Source organism: Lycium barbarum, chromosome 7 (genome assembly GCF_019175385.1).
Source record: "Lycium barbarum isolate Lr01 chromosome 7, ASM1917538v2, whole genome shotgun sequence".
Lineage (NCBI taxonomy): Eukaryota > Viridiplantae > Streptophyta > Magnoliopsida > Solanales > Solanaceae > Lycium > Lycium barbarum.
Genome location: NC_083343.1, coordinates 106,656,845 through 106,672,909, shown reverse-complemented (window position 1 = coordinate 106,672,909; position 16,065 = coordinate 106,656,845). Strand labels below are relative to the sequence as shown.

The window sequence follows — 16,065 nt, the reverse complement described above, 5'->3', positions numbered from 1 at the left end:
TTTGATAATGTCCACAACCATGACCTATTGAGTGATAAGGAGGTGAGATTCCTCCCCGCTTATCGAAATATTGACATTGTTGATCAAAAGCGAATTACACTTCTTGCGAGAGCCGGTTGTTCCATGGGTTTAATAAGAAGAGTGGTTGAATTAGAAAAGGGAGTAGATCCAAGCTAATTGCCTTTTATGAAAAAAGATATAAGGAACTTTGTTCAATCAGAAAGTTCTACCAATATTCAAAGTGATGCACTGGAGCTACTAAAAATATGCAAGAGTTTGAAAGATAAAGATGGTGATTTCCAATATGATTTCACAGTTGATGCATGTCAAAGACTCGAACATATCATTTGGGCATTTGGAGACTCCATTCGTGCTTATGAAATTTTTAGAGATGTAGTTGTTTTCGATACTACTTACCGATTGAATCATTATGAGATGCCATTGGGAGTTTGGATTGGTGTGGACAATCATGGCAACTCTATTTTCTTTGGTTATGTTCTCTTGTGAAACGAGAAAGAATCTTCTTTTTTCGTGGGCGTTAAAAGTTAATACCCTTGTATTCTCAATTTTTTTAAAAAAATATTTTCTAGTTTTATAGCTAATGTATATTTATTTTGCAGAGTTTTTTGCGACTTATGAATGGAAAGCACCCACAAACTATACTAACAGATCAAGATCTTGGCTTAACAGAAACTATTGCCAATGAATTGCCACACACCAAACATGCATTTTGCATATGGCATATTACATTCAAGTTCCCCACTTGGTTTTCTTTTGTCCTTGATTCAAGGTATTTGCAATTCAAATCTAAATTTCATAGGCTTTATGAACTTGGCAGCATTGAAGAATTTGAGCACCAATGGGATGAATTAATTTCTCAGTTTGATTTTGGATCGGATCGGCATATCAAATTGTTATACATAAATCGTGTATCATGGGCATTGCCTTATTTGAAGGGGTACTTTTTTGCTGGAATGACAACGACTGGACGCTCAGAATCTATTAATGCTTATTTGAAAAGATTTTTACATGCAAGAACAAGTTTAAAATAATTTGTTGAGTAGGTCGGGACTGCGGTCAGCATAAGAAATCATGCTAATGAAGAGGCAACGATGCGACAAAAGTATTACAATCCTCATATTAAGACATTCATGCCAATAGAAAAACATGCTTTAAAAGTCCTCACACCTTTCGCTTTTAAATTATTACAAGATGAGATGATACTCTCTGTTGAATATGGTCTATTTCCAAATAGTGATGGATCACATATTGTTCGTCACTATATCAAAACAGATGGTGGACGCCTTGTCTATTGGGATCCACTAGAAGAGGTTGTTCACTGTTCTTGCCGAGAGTTTGAATTTTCAGGAATTTTGTGCAGGCATTGCATTCAAGTGCTTACTGCTCATAACTATTTTATGGTGCCTGAGAAGTATTTACTGGCTCTATGGAGGCAAGAAAGTTCATTGGCTCTAAAATTTAGTCACATGATAAATTCCAGTAATGATGACAATGAGTTTCAAAGTCTTCATTCTATAGTCCGACATTTGACTGTTGAATCAATAAAGACAAAAGGTGTCTTGAATGTGCTAAGAAGGAATTAGAAAGTGTGTTACAAATTGTTCAATGCCTTCCTGAGAATGAGTGTATCGATAAAGAACACGAACATGCTACTTTAAGTCAATCTACTAAAGACAATTCTTCAAATGAAGATTATCACATTGAAAATCACCAACAATCCCAGACAAAAGGAAGAAAGAAGGGAAAAAGGCCAGTTGGAGGCATTGAAGCTGCTAAGAAACCAAGATATTGCCATGTTCCTAATTGTGGTGGAATTGGTCATGACTCAAGAAATTGTCTACTGAAAAAAAAACAATTGAAATTCCACTATCACAATCTCCTAACAAGTAAGTATTAGTTTCATTATGTCTAATCTCTTGTTAAATGTAGATACTCATAATGTATACAAACTGAAATAAGAAACAAATTATTTTTGGTTGCAGGATTCCAAAAGGATGGACAAAGAAGCTTTGACGTGATCCAATTGTGAAAGAATCATTTTGATTACTGGAACCAGCCAGTATACTTCATATTTTGTTCAATGCAACTCTAAGTTGTGTAGAGATTCGAAATTGCAAGAGATCACTTTTTGTTTATGAACAAGATGTTGTTTTACTAATCAGAACAATCCATTGTGTATCAAATCAGTTTTTGAATATGAACATGATTTATTCCGTATAAATATTGTTTCAGATGAGTACAAGAGGAGGGGGACATGAAGCCTAACCTCCAATAGTACATTAGGTAAAGAGAACATCATCTCTTCTTACAAGATTTCAAGAATAAGTTACTAGTTTCTAAAGGCCAAATTCATGGACGAGAATCTCCTTAGTTGCAGAATATAGCTCAGAATTGCCAAAAATGAAAGTGCATTTGAGGTTGTGTTTCAACAAGTAAAGTATGGCCATTTTGCTAGATTTTTGGTGCATTTGAGGCTGGATTTTCAGCACTCTAATGCACCAGCAGATTGGTCATTTCTTTGTGCATTTTGCTGTATTTTGGAGTGCTGTCTAAGTTGTATTTCAGCACAAAATGCAGCAGCAAATTGGTCACTGTGTAGGCATTTCTTTTGCTGCATTTCAGCACATAATGCAGCAACAAATTACCTGCAAAACTGGTCCATTTTGGCTATTTTTTCAGCAGATAATGTAGCTATAGATCAAATCATTTTCAGCACAATTTTAGACCATTTTCAGCACTATTTCTGCACCATTTTAGCACATTTTCAGCACCATTTTAGCACCAAATTGACCAATTTTTGGTGCGTTCTCAGCACCATTTTCAGAGCTGCAAAAGAGAAGAATTTCACATATTTAGTTATTTATCCTTTGAAAATTCGATTATTCAATCGATTACATTTCTTTTAAAAATCAACCAACATTTGTTCATTAGCAGAAAAAAACTAATACTAACTTTTTGAGAATTAGCAAATCTTTACTTAAACATAAAACTTAGACCGAAGCAAAATTAAGTAAAAGTAAATATTTCCCGCATATACAAACGAAGAAGGTAACAAAAACAAAAAAAGATAAATTGAACATGAACATCCAAGTCCCCAGTCCATAAAATTATAGCAAGTAATGGGAAAGAGAACAAACCCAAGAAAAAAAATAGAATTATAATGCAGTGAAGGACAATCGCAGATCTGAAAGAACCAGAAAAACGAAAACGAATTCACCAAGCAAGAACATAGAGGGACTAAACATGGCAAATTCATCGGAAGGAGGGATACGGTTAGCAACCAAGAAGATCGACGACAAATCTCACCTTTAAGGATTAAATCTCCACAGAAGCACCATTGACACTAAATCCCAAATTAGACCCACTTCCAGAAGAAAAAGAGGTCATTGATTACATGTGTAGCTCCATTGATGTTGTGTATCTTCCCAAGGCTACCTCAAAATATTTAAAACAAAATGCAAGAGACGAAATGGAGTTTTATAAAATAGATCGCGGTTTCAAAACTGAAAAACATTTCTAGTTATTAGAGATTATGACCATGGTATCTTTTAATTTTACATATTGAGATGAATCTATGAATGGCAGAAAGGGTTGAGAAGAAGAGGAGGACAGGGACGAGAAAATGGCGGTATCTTTTTTTTTTTTTTTCAAATAAAATGGGGTATCAGATTTTGGGTTTAGCATTATTTGTAAGAAGACCAAAAAACCACCTCTATTAATATGTTCCAATAAACTATTAAGGGTATTCTGGGTAAACTAAAAATGGGTATCTTGCTAACATACTACCTTCATGTAGTATGTTAGCAAGACCATATATATATACATATATATATATATATATATATATATATATATATATATATATATATATATATATATATATATATATATATTGTGGAATATATATATATATATTTATTGTGGAATTAAAGGAAAAAGAGGAGAGAAAAAGCTTGTTCTCCCCTCTTTTTTTTTCTCTCTTTTCATTTTATTTTCTCTCATTTTTTTATATACCCTTAACTTTATTTTTTGTTTTTACACCTTTTCTTTCTTTTTTTACACTTTTTCTTTCTTTCTTTCTGTAATTTGGTGTAAAGCCTCTATTTTTTGTAATGTTGTCTCTGGGATGGAGGTGGAGGAAGAATAATTTTTTTACTAACCAAACCATGCAATCACTGAAATTTTATTTCTGTTTTATCGAAATTATAGTATCTCTTAATCTATACATGTGTGTATATGTAAAGACAAAAATATGTGTGCATTACTCTTTATAATTAGGATTTATAGAGTAAATAAACGCCACATTTGTTTTTATTTTTTAACGTTTTCTTTATCAAAGAATTTTTTCTTTAATAAATTCATTTGCATTGTTTATTCTCTTTTTTTTTTTTTTTTTTTAACAAAAAGGAAAAGAGATCCCCACTGAGTCTTGTTCTTTTTCACTTTGTCATCAATTAAAAGATTAGGGAATGGACCTAGAGATTTTTTATCCTTTGATATTTTATCTTTTTCATAGTAATAAATAAATAAAATAAAATAAAATAAAATAAAGAGGTGTTAATGAATATTAGAGACCGCAAAGTTAGAAAAGGAGTCAAACTCATTTGTTTGTACAAGTATGAGTTTTTTAGGTGACAAACTGATAACAGTTTTTATTGCAATACTTAATTACCTCCAAAGCTTCGAACCAAAAGGGGTGGCAATAAAATTTAATGAACCTTCTTAAATTTGAGCTAATCTAACATACATTTTCACAATTGGACAATCTCTAATTAATTTTCTGCATACCACTTCGGTTTCTAAACAAGTTTTGCACTGGATTCCATGTAAGATACTTAAAACTCATAAATATCTCAACAAGAAACAACCCCGTCTTTTTACTTTATTTAGGATATACGAATTAATAGTATAAAACATATTTACATTATCAGTGTATTTGAATAGAGTATTTACAATCTTTTTTAGTCTACCAGTCTACTTATCAATAAAACAATTAAAATTTTAAAAGAAAAAAAGCAAAAAAGAGTTATCAATCAGTTAAAAAAAATAATCTTAAGGTTATTGAATAAATTTGAGATACTTGAGATTATGTGATCTAATTTAGATTTGGATTTGATTGTTGCTAAATGCTTGCCATTTATTTATTATTTGAAGGTCAACCAGTTTTTCTATCATTTAATCCCACTACTTAATCTCGGGAAAAAAAATATTTACCATAAAATGATAAGTATCACAATAATTAATTTTTTAAAAAAAAAAGAAAGAAAACGGAGTTACAAATCAGTTTTAAAAAGTGTTACGGTATGGAATAAATTTGAGATTCTTGAGATTCTGTGACCTAAATTTGGATTTGGATTTAATTATTGCTAACTGATTACCATATATTTATTTAATTGTTGATATCAACCATTTTCAAAAAACAGGTGTCCATCAGATCGTTGGTAGGTATTGACATGGTCGGCAACAAAAAACGACCGACCTCGGTTGGTATTATCGATCGCACTCGGTCGGTTTTAAAAAAAAAATTGAAAAATACCGATCGACTTTGATTATTTTTTAAAAGAAAATTTGGGAAAATACCGACTTCGGTCGGTCGATTATTTAAATTACACAATTATAAAATGCACCATTTAGGGATCTAACCCCGTCTTTAGCGTGGTAGGATATTTTTCTACCACTAGATCATTGGTGCTTGTTGGTTTAAGATACTCGTTGACACTCATTTTTTTTTCTTAATTTATACACTTAAAGTTCATTTATTCGTGAAGTAAAGCTGACCTAATTGGGACGGCTTCTTCAAAAATAAATGACCGAATTCACCTGCTTCTTCATAAACCAAACGCAGTCGCTTTTTTGAAATAATTTATTTTAAAATTTTAAATAAAACCAACAAACATTGATCATTTTATTGTTAAAAAGTTGTTGTATTTTTTTAATGAACGTTGAATTTACACTTGCCTAGTTTTTGGCGCTAAACAAATGATCGTGCTTGGTTAGTATATTTTAAAATTTTTAAAAATAGGAAAAAATCGACTGACTTAGGTCGGTTTTCGGCTTTTTTTAGTAGTGAGGAATCAATTTAAGGAAACTCCTATTGGGATTGCCTTCCTTAACTGAATTATTCTAGGTTTTGAAGCAAAAAGTTAGAGTAATTCCACTTCATGCATATATAAAACACGTTACTGGCGACTTTTAGACTTGCGCTATTGTAAGCAATCATTGAGATTCACTCATAGCGATAACCATTATTGCATGAAGGTGCTTTGGTGGAATCAAAGATGCTTAACTGAAGAACCTTGTTGGAGAAGGATCCTGTAGTTCTTAATTGTTGAGTCTTTGATTCTTTGATCTCGAGTTGTAACCTATTTTATTATTGAGTAGCATTTTTGTAGGTAAACAGTTTAGTGAAGTTGTTTTGCTTTCTAGGCTAGAGTTTATAGTCTTGAAAATGTGTAGATACAGTCTGAGTTGATTGTAGGGCTTGAGGTACCAGACTTAGTCCGTTTGGTTATTGAGTTGTAACCTTAAGTCCGTTTGGTTATTGAGTTGTAACCTAAAATCGCTTTTGTTATGTAGTAAAGTTTTGAGGCGCATTGAACACGTCGTAGGTCCTGGTTTTTACTCGTTTGAGCAAGAGGTTTTCCACGTAAAATTGTTATGTTATTTACTTTTACTTTTTTAGTGTAATTGTATTTGCAGATTCTGTAGTTGAAGAACCTGGTTCTTTAATAGGTCAAAAATCTACACACACAATTCACCCCTCCACCCCCCCCCCCCCCTCTCCTCTCGTGTATAAGTGCTCCCTAAAATAGAGCCGGCTCAAGGGCCAAGCGAATAAAGCGACCGCTTTAGGCCCCCCAGATATTTAGGCCCCCCAGATATTTAGGCCCCATATTAATTAAGTAGTATATTAAAAGTTGGTCTTATGTAAATATTTTGAAAAAACATCTAGTAAAGGGTATAAGATCTATAGAACTATTTGTTAGGTAATTTAAAATTTATTTATATATATTTGGGTAATTTACATATATAATCCAAATAATTGTTCTATTTTTTTTTCTATTCTCATAAAAAAAAACATATTTATTTTAATACTCTCTTTTCTTCCTTCTAGTAAACTATTTATTCTCGCGAAAACAAAGGTAAAAATAAATCAAATTGCACTCTTTTTTTATTTTTTCCCGGGTTATCATGCATAGCAGTAAGCAGATAGAAGTCGTTAAATTTTGGTATAATATCGAGTTATCAAATTTCGGAATTAGGTTCTATTGTTCCAGTAACTTGCTTTCTTTTCTTTTTAATTTGATTTTTTTTTTAATTCTTGTATTTCAATTTATGTGACACACTTTGTTTATTAGTCCGTCCGGAAATAACAACTAGAAACTTTGTATTTAAAAAGCTAGAAAAGTACACATCAAATGATGTATGCGTGTTTAAAAAAAAATAAAAAATTAGAGCCTCATATTTTGACCACCAATTAAGTTGAGCCGCTCCTGCCCTAAAATAACAGTTGATCCATCCCTACAACCCCATGTTAAACAGAAGTTCTTGAAGAATTCAACATTAGATACCTTGGTCATGATCCATAATAATTGGCTTCTCATATGAATCGTTGGATTGCTTTGGTGGTTGCAAAGAGTTATCGATAGATGCCCATCCATCAGGAATCTAAGCCTATGGTATTGCGAGGACAAATTGCATGTTTCGGCTTAGTACATCTGGAGAATTTGATTGTTGTATTGCGCAAACTTGACAGTGTGACAGTGCAGGCTCCATATCTTCGATGCTTTAGTTATGCAGAACATATTGAGGACAATTTTCTTCCTTCCGAAATTGCTATATTGTACGGTTACGATACTTTACAAACACTCAAGCTCACTGGTGCCAGCATCACAGACCAACAGTTTCAAGATGTATCCTATAACTTCCCAAACATTTATGAATTTGATCTAACAAATTGCTATAAGCTGAAAATATAGAGATTCGGAGTGAAAAACTCAAGAAATTCATCTTATCACAATTGAGGAGTCTGGAAAAAGTCAAGATTCAAGCTACAAATTTATTGGAATTTGATTTTGATGGTGATAAAATGCCCTTCTCGTCTATGGATTCTTGCCGAGCAGAGTAACCTCACTTTGTTCAAAAGTTCAACTATTCTATTGCCACAAGGTAAGTAAGAGTACTTTCCATTCTTCTTTTGCTCCGTGGATAAAATAAAATTCAGTTTATAAGTAGGCAAATTTTTTAATTGCATTTATTGAGTAATTTTATTTAGTATTAATAAAGAAGGGATTCACAGAGAAATAGCCAAAACGCCCAACATCAATACTGTCACCACATCAAGCATTTAAGTTTTAACACCATAGGAAACTAACTGTCGATAAAGAAATCTCATCTCTAAGAAAACTGTTAGGCTTATAGTCGCACAAATACCCTATGAAACAATATAGAGTTTTCGACCAAAATCATCCCTATTGTTTCACCCTAACTTTCATTACATTCTTATATTATCCCACCTAATCTTCAACATCCTTTAAGTTTCCTAAACTTAACCAAAATCATCCCTCTGTTAACTTTTCCTTCCTTTTTAGCAAAACCCTTCTTTTGTCATGTGGACTTCTCGATTGGTGGTAAAAGGATTCGAACAGAAGAAAGGTATTGATTTTGACGAAATTTTCTCACCTGTTGTCAAAATGACTTCTATTCAAATCATTTTAAGCTTAGCAGCTAGCCTAGATCTTGAAGTGGAGCAGTTGGACATGAAAACTGCATTTCTTCACGGAGATTTACATGGAGCAGCCAGAAGGATTTGAAGTATCAGGAAAGAAACACATGGTGTGCAAATTGAATAAGAGTCTTTATGGGTTGAAGCAGACACCAAGGCAGTGGTACAAGAAGTTTGACTCATTCATGAAAAGTCAAACTTACACAAAGACCTATTATAATCCATGTGTATACTTCAAAAGATTTTCTGACAACAACTTTATTATTTTGTTGTTATATGTGGATGACATGTTAATTGTAGGACAAGACAAGGAGCTGATTGCCAAGTTAAAGGGAGATTTGTCCAAGTCATTTGACATGAAGGACTTGGGCCCAGCACAACAAATTCTGGGGATGAAGATTGTTTGAGAACGAACAAGCAGAAAGTTGTGGCTATCTCACCAGAAGTACATTGAACGTGTACTAGAACGCTTCAACATGAAGAGTGTTAAACCCGTAAGCATGCCTCTTCCTGGTCATCTGAAGTTGAGCAAGCAGATGTGTCCTACAACAAAGGATGAAAAAGAGGGCATTGCCAAAGTTCCTTATTCATCAGTAGTCGGAAGCTTGATGTATGCAATGGTATGCACTAGACCTGATATTGCTCATGCAGTTGTTGTTAGTAGATTCCTTGAAAATCTTGGAAAAGAACACTGGGAAGCAATCAAGTGGATACTCAAGTACTTGAGAGGCACTACTGGAGATTGTTTGTGTTTCGAAGGATCTGATCCAGTCTTGAAGGGTTACACAGATGGTAATATGGTAGGTGATCTTGATAATCGTAAATCTACTACTGGATACATGTTCACATTTTCAGGGGGAGCTATATCATGGCAGTTGAAGTTGCAGAAGTGTGTCGCACTCTCTACAACTGAAGCAGAGTACATTGCCGCTACAGAAGCTGGTAAGGAGATGATATGGCTGAAACGGTTCCTTCAAGAGCTTGGATTGCATCAGGAGGAGTATGTCATCTATTGTGACAGCCAAAGTGTAATATACTTGAGCAAGAACTTCATGTACCATGCAAGGACGAAGCACATCGACGTGAGATATCACTGGATTCGAGAAAAGATAGAAGATGGATCTATGCAGGTCAAGAAGATCCCTACAGGTGATAATCCCTCGGATATGCTGACCAAGGTGGTACCAAAAGACAAGTTTGAGCTATGCAAGGAACTTGTCGGCATGCACTCAAACTAGAAGCCCGACGTTGCCTCCTTCAGGTGAATGGGACTAGAGGGGGAGATTGATGAAGTCCATTCCATTTGGTGGTAATTGGCTACAAATTGAACTTGGGGAGCAAGGAAAAAATTGTGGAAGATAAATTTTTCATTCTTTTCCTTTCTCTTTTTGTGCTTGGAGGCCAAGTATTTTTGCCCTATAAAAGGAGAAGCTCGCTCACTTCTTTCAAAAACACCAACAAAGAGAGAACACACCAACAAAGAGAGAAAGAAGAGTGAGGCATTCACAGATAGGAAAATAGTCTGTGAGGAAAAATAGAGAGTGTGAGCGATATTGTAGTGAGGTGGAAAATCTTAAAAGAGGGTAATTTCTTTTGAGTGTGTAGTGGTCTTTGGAGTATTTTACTCGAACCTACAAAGTGTAAAATCCTTGCTATAGTGACATCAGTTGCTCCTCTCGGCCCGTGGTTTTTCCCTTTTGGGTATCTACATAAAAAATTTGGTGTCATTATCGCTCTTTTTTTTTTTTTTATTATTCTTGTTGACTAACCATATCACGGTGCTACAATTATTCCGCTGTAAATACCGTGAATATTATTTTTGTGGCGGGTTTATTCTCAACCTATGAATCTTTACGAATTGAACCACCAGTAGCATCGCAATACGGCAGATCTACTTTATGAGTTTCAACCATTTGCAACTAAAGACCCGAAAATATTTGACCGATCGGAAGAGTTTGTTGCTGATAGGTTTATCAGAAAACTGTATTATTTTTTGTTAAATGTTTTAACTAATGAATATTTCAGTCAAAAATTCAGGGGAGAAGCTACTGAAGCATGTGTTATGGTCAAATGGATCACACTACTGAAGCAGTGTGCAGGAAAAGATTACGTACCTTACCATCTTTGAAAAGAGCCAGCTTTTGATTAATTAATTAGTGAACTTGTCTAGTGTATTATAGGAGAATGAGTTATTTTAGGAAGTGCGTCAAGGCTAGGTAAAATAGGGATGGGTTATTTTTTGTGAAATCGGATTTTTTGGAGTCAATTTGGGGATTTCTGTTAAATGAGGGTTATATTTGTTAACTATCATAACGGAAATGGCATAAATAATTCAAAATTATAATGAAGGATATTTTTAGCCATTAAAACAAAGTAGAAGGATATTTTTTATCCTTTTCCCTTTAATGTATCTTTAATAAGAAATCAATAGCAAATTTATTTCCAATCAAAAGATTTTGTATAAGTGCAACGTTTTGAAGTCAGACCTTTAATAGAAAGTCTATAACTACTTCCAGTTATTTTAGAAGTTTGCAAAATTACCTTAGAATTCAGCTCCCTTGAAAACCACAATTAATTTGGTTCCTTTTTGGTCATGAACAAATCATTTTTAGCATACCTAAGTTAGTTTATTTCCTTTATTAGATTATTAGATTATATGAACTAAAAAGTATTGTGTAAATGAAAATGGAAATACAATAACAGCTCCATCTGAAAGATTGACTGATAATTCATGTTTTACAAAAAGATAATAGAAGCTAGATTTTAGAAAATTATTACCTCTTTTTTCCATTTTCAGTGCTCATCCGGCCCTATAAATTTCAATACACATTAATCCCAACATAAAATAATCTCACTAAATAGATATTGATTAGTGAACTTCTTGTGGAATTCAGGCTCCGGAACCAAAATGCCCCAAAAAAAAACATTTTGAACCAAAATACTCTAACAAAAAAAAATGTTACCAAAATGCCTTTAGCGCAGTAATTTACTGTGCTAAAGCAGTTAACACGGACGGCTCCGTTAACTACTATAGCGCAGTAAATTACTGCGGTATAGTGTGTCTCCCATTTTTTTTTTTCGGCCTTTTTGGTTAACCCTTCTTCCATTACATTTTTTAAAGTACTTTGACCATAGATTAATCATGCTTCGGGACCCCGAAACTTCAATATTTTATATAGAGCCCTACTTATTTTTGTGCGATTAATAAGGTAGGATCAATACATCAAGGATACACAAAAGTTCGGATGGCTGTTTTAGTGGTTGAAAAGTGCTCGAACGCCATTTTCGTTTGAAGGCTCGGTGACATTAGCTTGAAGTTCTTTACGAATACTTAAACTTGTTCATTAATAATTAATCCAAAGTTAGTCAAAATGGCAGCATTCATACAAAAAAAAAAACTTAATTAAATTGCATCATTCATAACCTTGAGTAGATGAAAATACTTAACATACTAATATTCTTCAAAATAACAGCATACTCATAAATTAAACTTAAAACTAAAATCACAACATTCTTAATCATCATCAGAGTACAAGTCCTCAATATCGTCCTCAGAAAAATATTGGTGGTTTCTTAAGACACATCTTTTTTCAGTAGCAGTTAGTTCTCTACCGGTTGATGATGCTTGTTCTTCAGCCAACTTTAGCATGTAAAAGCTACATCGTCTTGTCAGCATTCTGTTGTTTTCTTTTCTAATCCTTTGCACGGCAAGCTCGCAAGTTTCTGGACCTACTTGAGGCATGGTTAGGGAGTACCTTGTTGGGATTGGAGCGTTGAGATTTTTCAAGTCACGAACAAGGTTCTGATTCGGCAAGCCGATGTGACCATTCTCAGCGTAAACCGCAATAATATTCCCGCGGATCTGAATATTCCACACTGCAGAAATCATCATTACGCTCTATAAGAAGGTGGGGATTTAGATCATCTAGTTTGAAATCACTAGTATCGCTCGAAAAACTGCTATGATTTGAACTCTCATCATCACTGCTATTTGGTTCTTTTGGGAGGAGTAAAGACCAAGCTGAGTTTCTACTACTTGACATTGAATATGGTATAGTCTAATAACAAAAGAAAGGGCTACTTATATAGTTGCAAACCCCCAAGTACCCTGGGGGGGGGGGGGGGTCTTTATGACCCTACCTACTTACCTTATTGTAACAAAAATATTAATCTTCATCGGACATTTCACAATCCGAATCCCACTTGGATCTAAATCTTGTGCTACCATGTATACCATATTCTACCCTATGGTAACGTATTTGCATCCGATTGTTCTCTTCGCGAAAACGATTAAGAGCCAAATTAAACTCTTGTGGAGTTCCGCGAGGCATTGACATAGCACGTTTTTTTGGGCGTTTAATCCCTACTGAGGCTAACTTGTGCTCCAGTGCTGCAGCCTCCCTAACACGTCAATCTCACTCCTCTCTCATTTTATTATTGTATTCTCGATTGAATCTGTCGTTAGGGTTATTTGAGTAATGAAAATCATCATCACCTAGTTCCCAGGTCCTACCCATTGCTTCAAAGATGTTTGCTGGAGTGAACGATATAACACGATTAATATCTCTAAATTGGTCAAAAAATGACATAGTAACTCAATTTTGTGTGGAATGTTGTGTGGTTGGTAACAGTTATTCGTCAAATTACGTTATATAAAGTTTGATTCGAATCATGACGTTTTTCTGTTTGACAGTTGAGGTGACAATAAGATGCAGAGGTATAGCGCAGTAAAATACTGCGTTATACTGTATAACGCATTAAATTACTGCGTTATTCTGTCATAACGCATTATTTTACCGCGTTGTGACAGAGTAACGCAGTAATTTAATGCGCTATTCTGACATAACGCAGTTATTTCATGCGTTATGGCAATGCTCCATATAATTTGATTTGACGTAACACTGCAAGACACTGTAATTGCATGCATGCGTTGGTTCTATATTCAAACTTCAAATCCTATTAATACCGAGTTCGTATAAGGCAAAAGAAAAGCAAAAAAAATCGAAGTTTCATCTAGTTTTTGCATTTTTGTAGTCCTCCTAAATTATTCAAAATATGGCAGATTTTCCAAGAATTAGAGTTTCTTTATTCTGGGACGGACAAATTATATTCGAGGAAAATAATTTGCGCTATGATTCTTCCCCAAAATACCATGTTAAGTTTCCACTTGACTTAAAATTCTCAAAACTACTCCAAGCCTTGTATAATAGACTACAAGTTAGTAGAAGTGATTTTGATCTAAATATAATTGGAAAATATCCAATGTCATTTACGCCGCAAGGTGTAACTAGTTATGGACAGTGGTACATTCAAGACGATGATTCTTTGACTGATTATTTGAAGGCGCCTTATGATTATAGGCAATGCATAACTTTAAACGTCCATAAAATGTATATAGAGAAGGTGCCCATTAATCGACTTGAATTCATGGCTAGAGCTCCTCGGGAAGCCCGAAATAGACCTCGTCGGGAAGCCCCGTCTATAATTCAGGTCGAAGTCACTCAAGCGGAACCTACTTATCAACACAATTACCCTGACATGAGTACCTATGAAAGCATTTTGACTAGCCAAATGCCTCTGGATAGTTTAAGTCAGCAATTTGACGGGCAGTGGTAAATATTCATTTTTTACAATATTATTATTATTATTGTTATTACTATTATTATTATTATTATTATTACTATTATTATTACTATTATTATTACTATTGTTATTATTATTACTATTTTTATTCTTATTACTATTACTATTACTATTACTATTAGTATCATATTAGTATTACTATTATTATTACTACTACTACTACTACTACTACTACTACTATTGTTGTTATTATTACTATTGTTATTATTACTATTATTAGTATTACTATTATTATTACTATTATTACTACTATTGTTAGTACTATTACTATTGTTATTATTACTATTATTAGTATTACTATTATTATTACTATTATTACTACTATTGTTAGTACTATTACTATTGTTATTATTACTATTGTAATTATCACTATTATTATGACTATTATTATTATTATTATTATTATTACTATTATTATTATTACTATTATTATTATTATCATTACTACTATTATTATTATTACTATTATTATTATTATTACTATTTACTATTGTTATTATTACTATTGTTATTATTACTATTATTATTACTATTATTACTACTATTGTTAGTACTATTACTATTGTTATTATTACTATTATTATTATTAGTAGTAGTAGTATTACTAGTATTACTATTACTATTACTATTACTATTACTATTACTATTACTATTACTATTACTATTATTATTATTATTATTATTATTATTATTATTATTATTATTATTATTATTATTATTATTATTAGTGGCACTTAAATGCTACTAATGATGTCGATTATATTATTTAGGGGTTATACACCTGATATGGATCATATCGGACGGTCTCCTCAATCGGTATGGAGGAATCAGGTTGGAATATCCTCAGCCTATCCAACAACTCAAAGCGATGGTCCTTCCTCAAGTTTCGGTGCAGTTGATTACTATCAGTACGTCTATTTTTTTTTTAACATTATTACTACTATTGTTAGTACTATTACTATTGTTATTATTACTATTATTATTATTATTACTATTATTATTATTAGTAGTATTATTATTACTAGTATTACTATTACTATTACTATTACTATTAGTATCATATTAGTATTACTATTATTATTACTACTACTACTACTACTACTACTACTACTACTATTATTATTATTATTATTATTATTATTAGTGGCACTTAAATGCTACTAATGATGTCGATTATATTATTTAGGGGTTATACACCTGATATGGATCATATCGGACGGTCTCCTCAATCAGTATGGAGGAATCAGGTTGGAATATCCTCAGCCTATCCAACAACTCAAAGCGATGGTCCTTCCTCAAGTTTCGGTGCAGTTGATTACTATCAGTACGTCTATTTTTTTTTTAACATCAATAGTGTTATTTGATGTGTAGTACTTAAAACACCCTAATTTCTTATGTAGGGAGAATGTGGTGGTTGCACCAAATTATAGGCAAAGGCCTGCTATGGATGGTCCGGATTATCCGAATGATATAGTGACATCATCCAGCGATAGTGAGGAAATACCTAATGCGGAGGAAAGTGACGATGAGCAAAGTGACGATGAGATTGAGGTTGGAACTAATCTTCAACATCAAGTAGAACTGTTGCAAGACATGATGGACAGTCCGGCACACGAGAAGGAACTGAATTCACAGCAACCATTTGAACAGCAAGAGTTGACTCCGATTCAGTGGCA

The 16,065-nt window shown here is 33.2% G+C and overlaps 1 pseudogene; it reads left to right on the top strand.

The window, feature by feature from the left end:
* LOC132601707 (protein FAR1-RELATED SEQUENCE 11-like) lies at window positions 1–2,034 on the top strand (annotated as a pseudogene).
* Window positions 2,035–16,065: the final 14,031 nt, after the last annotated feature.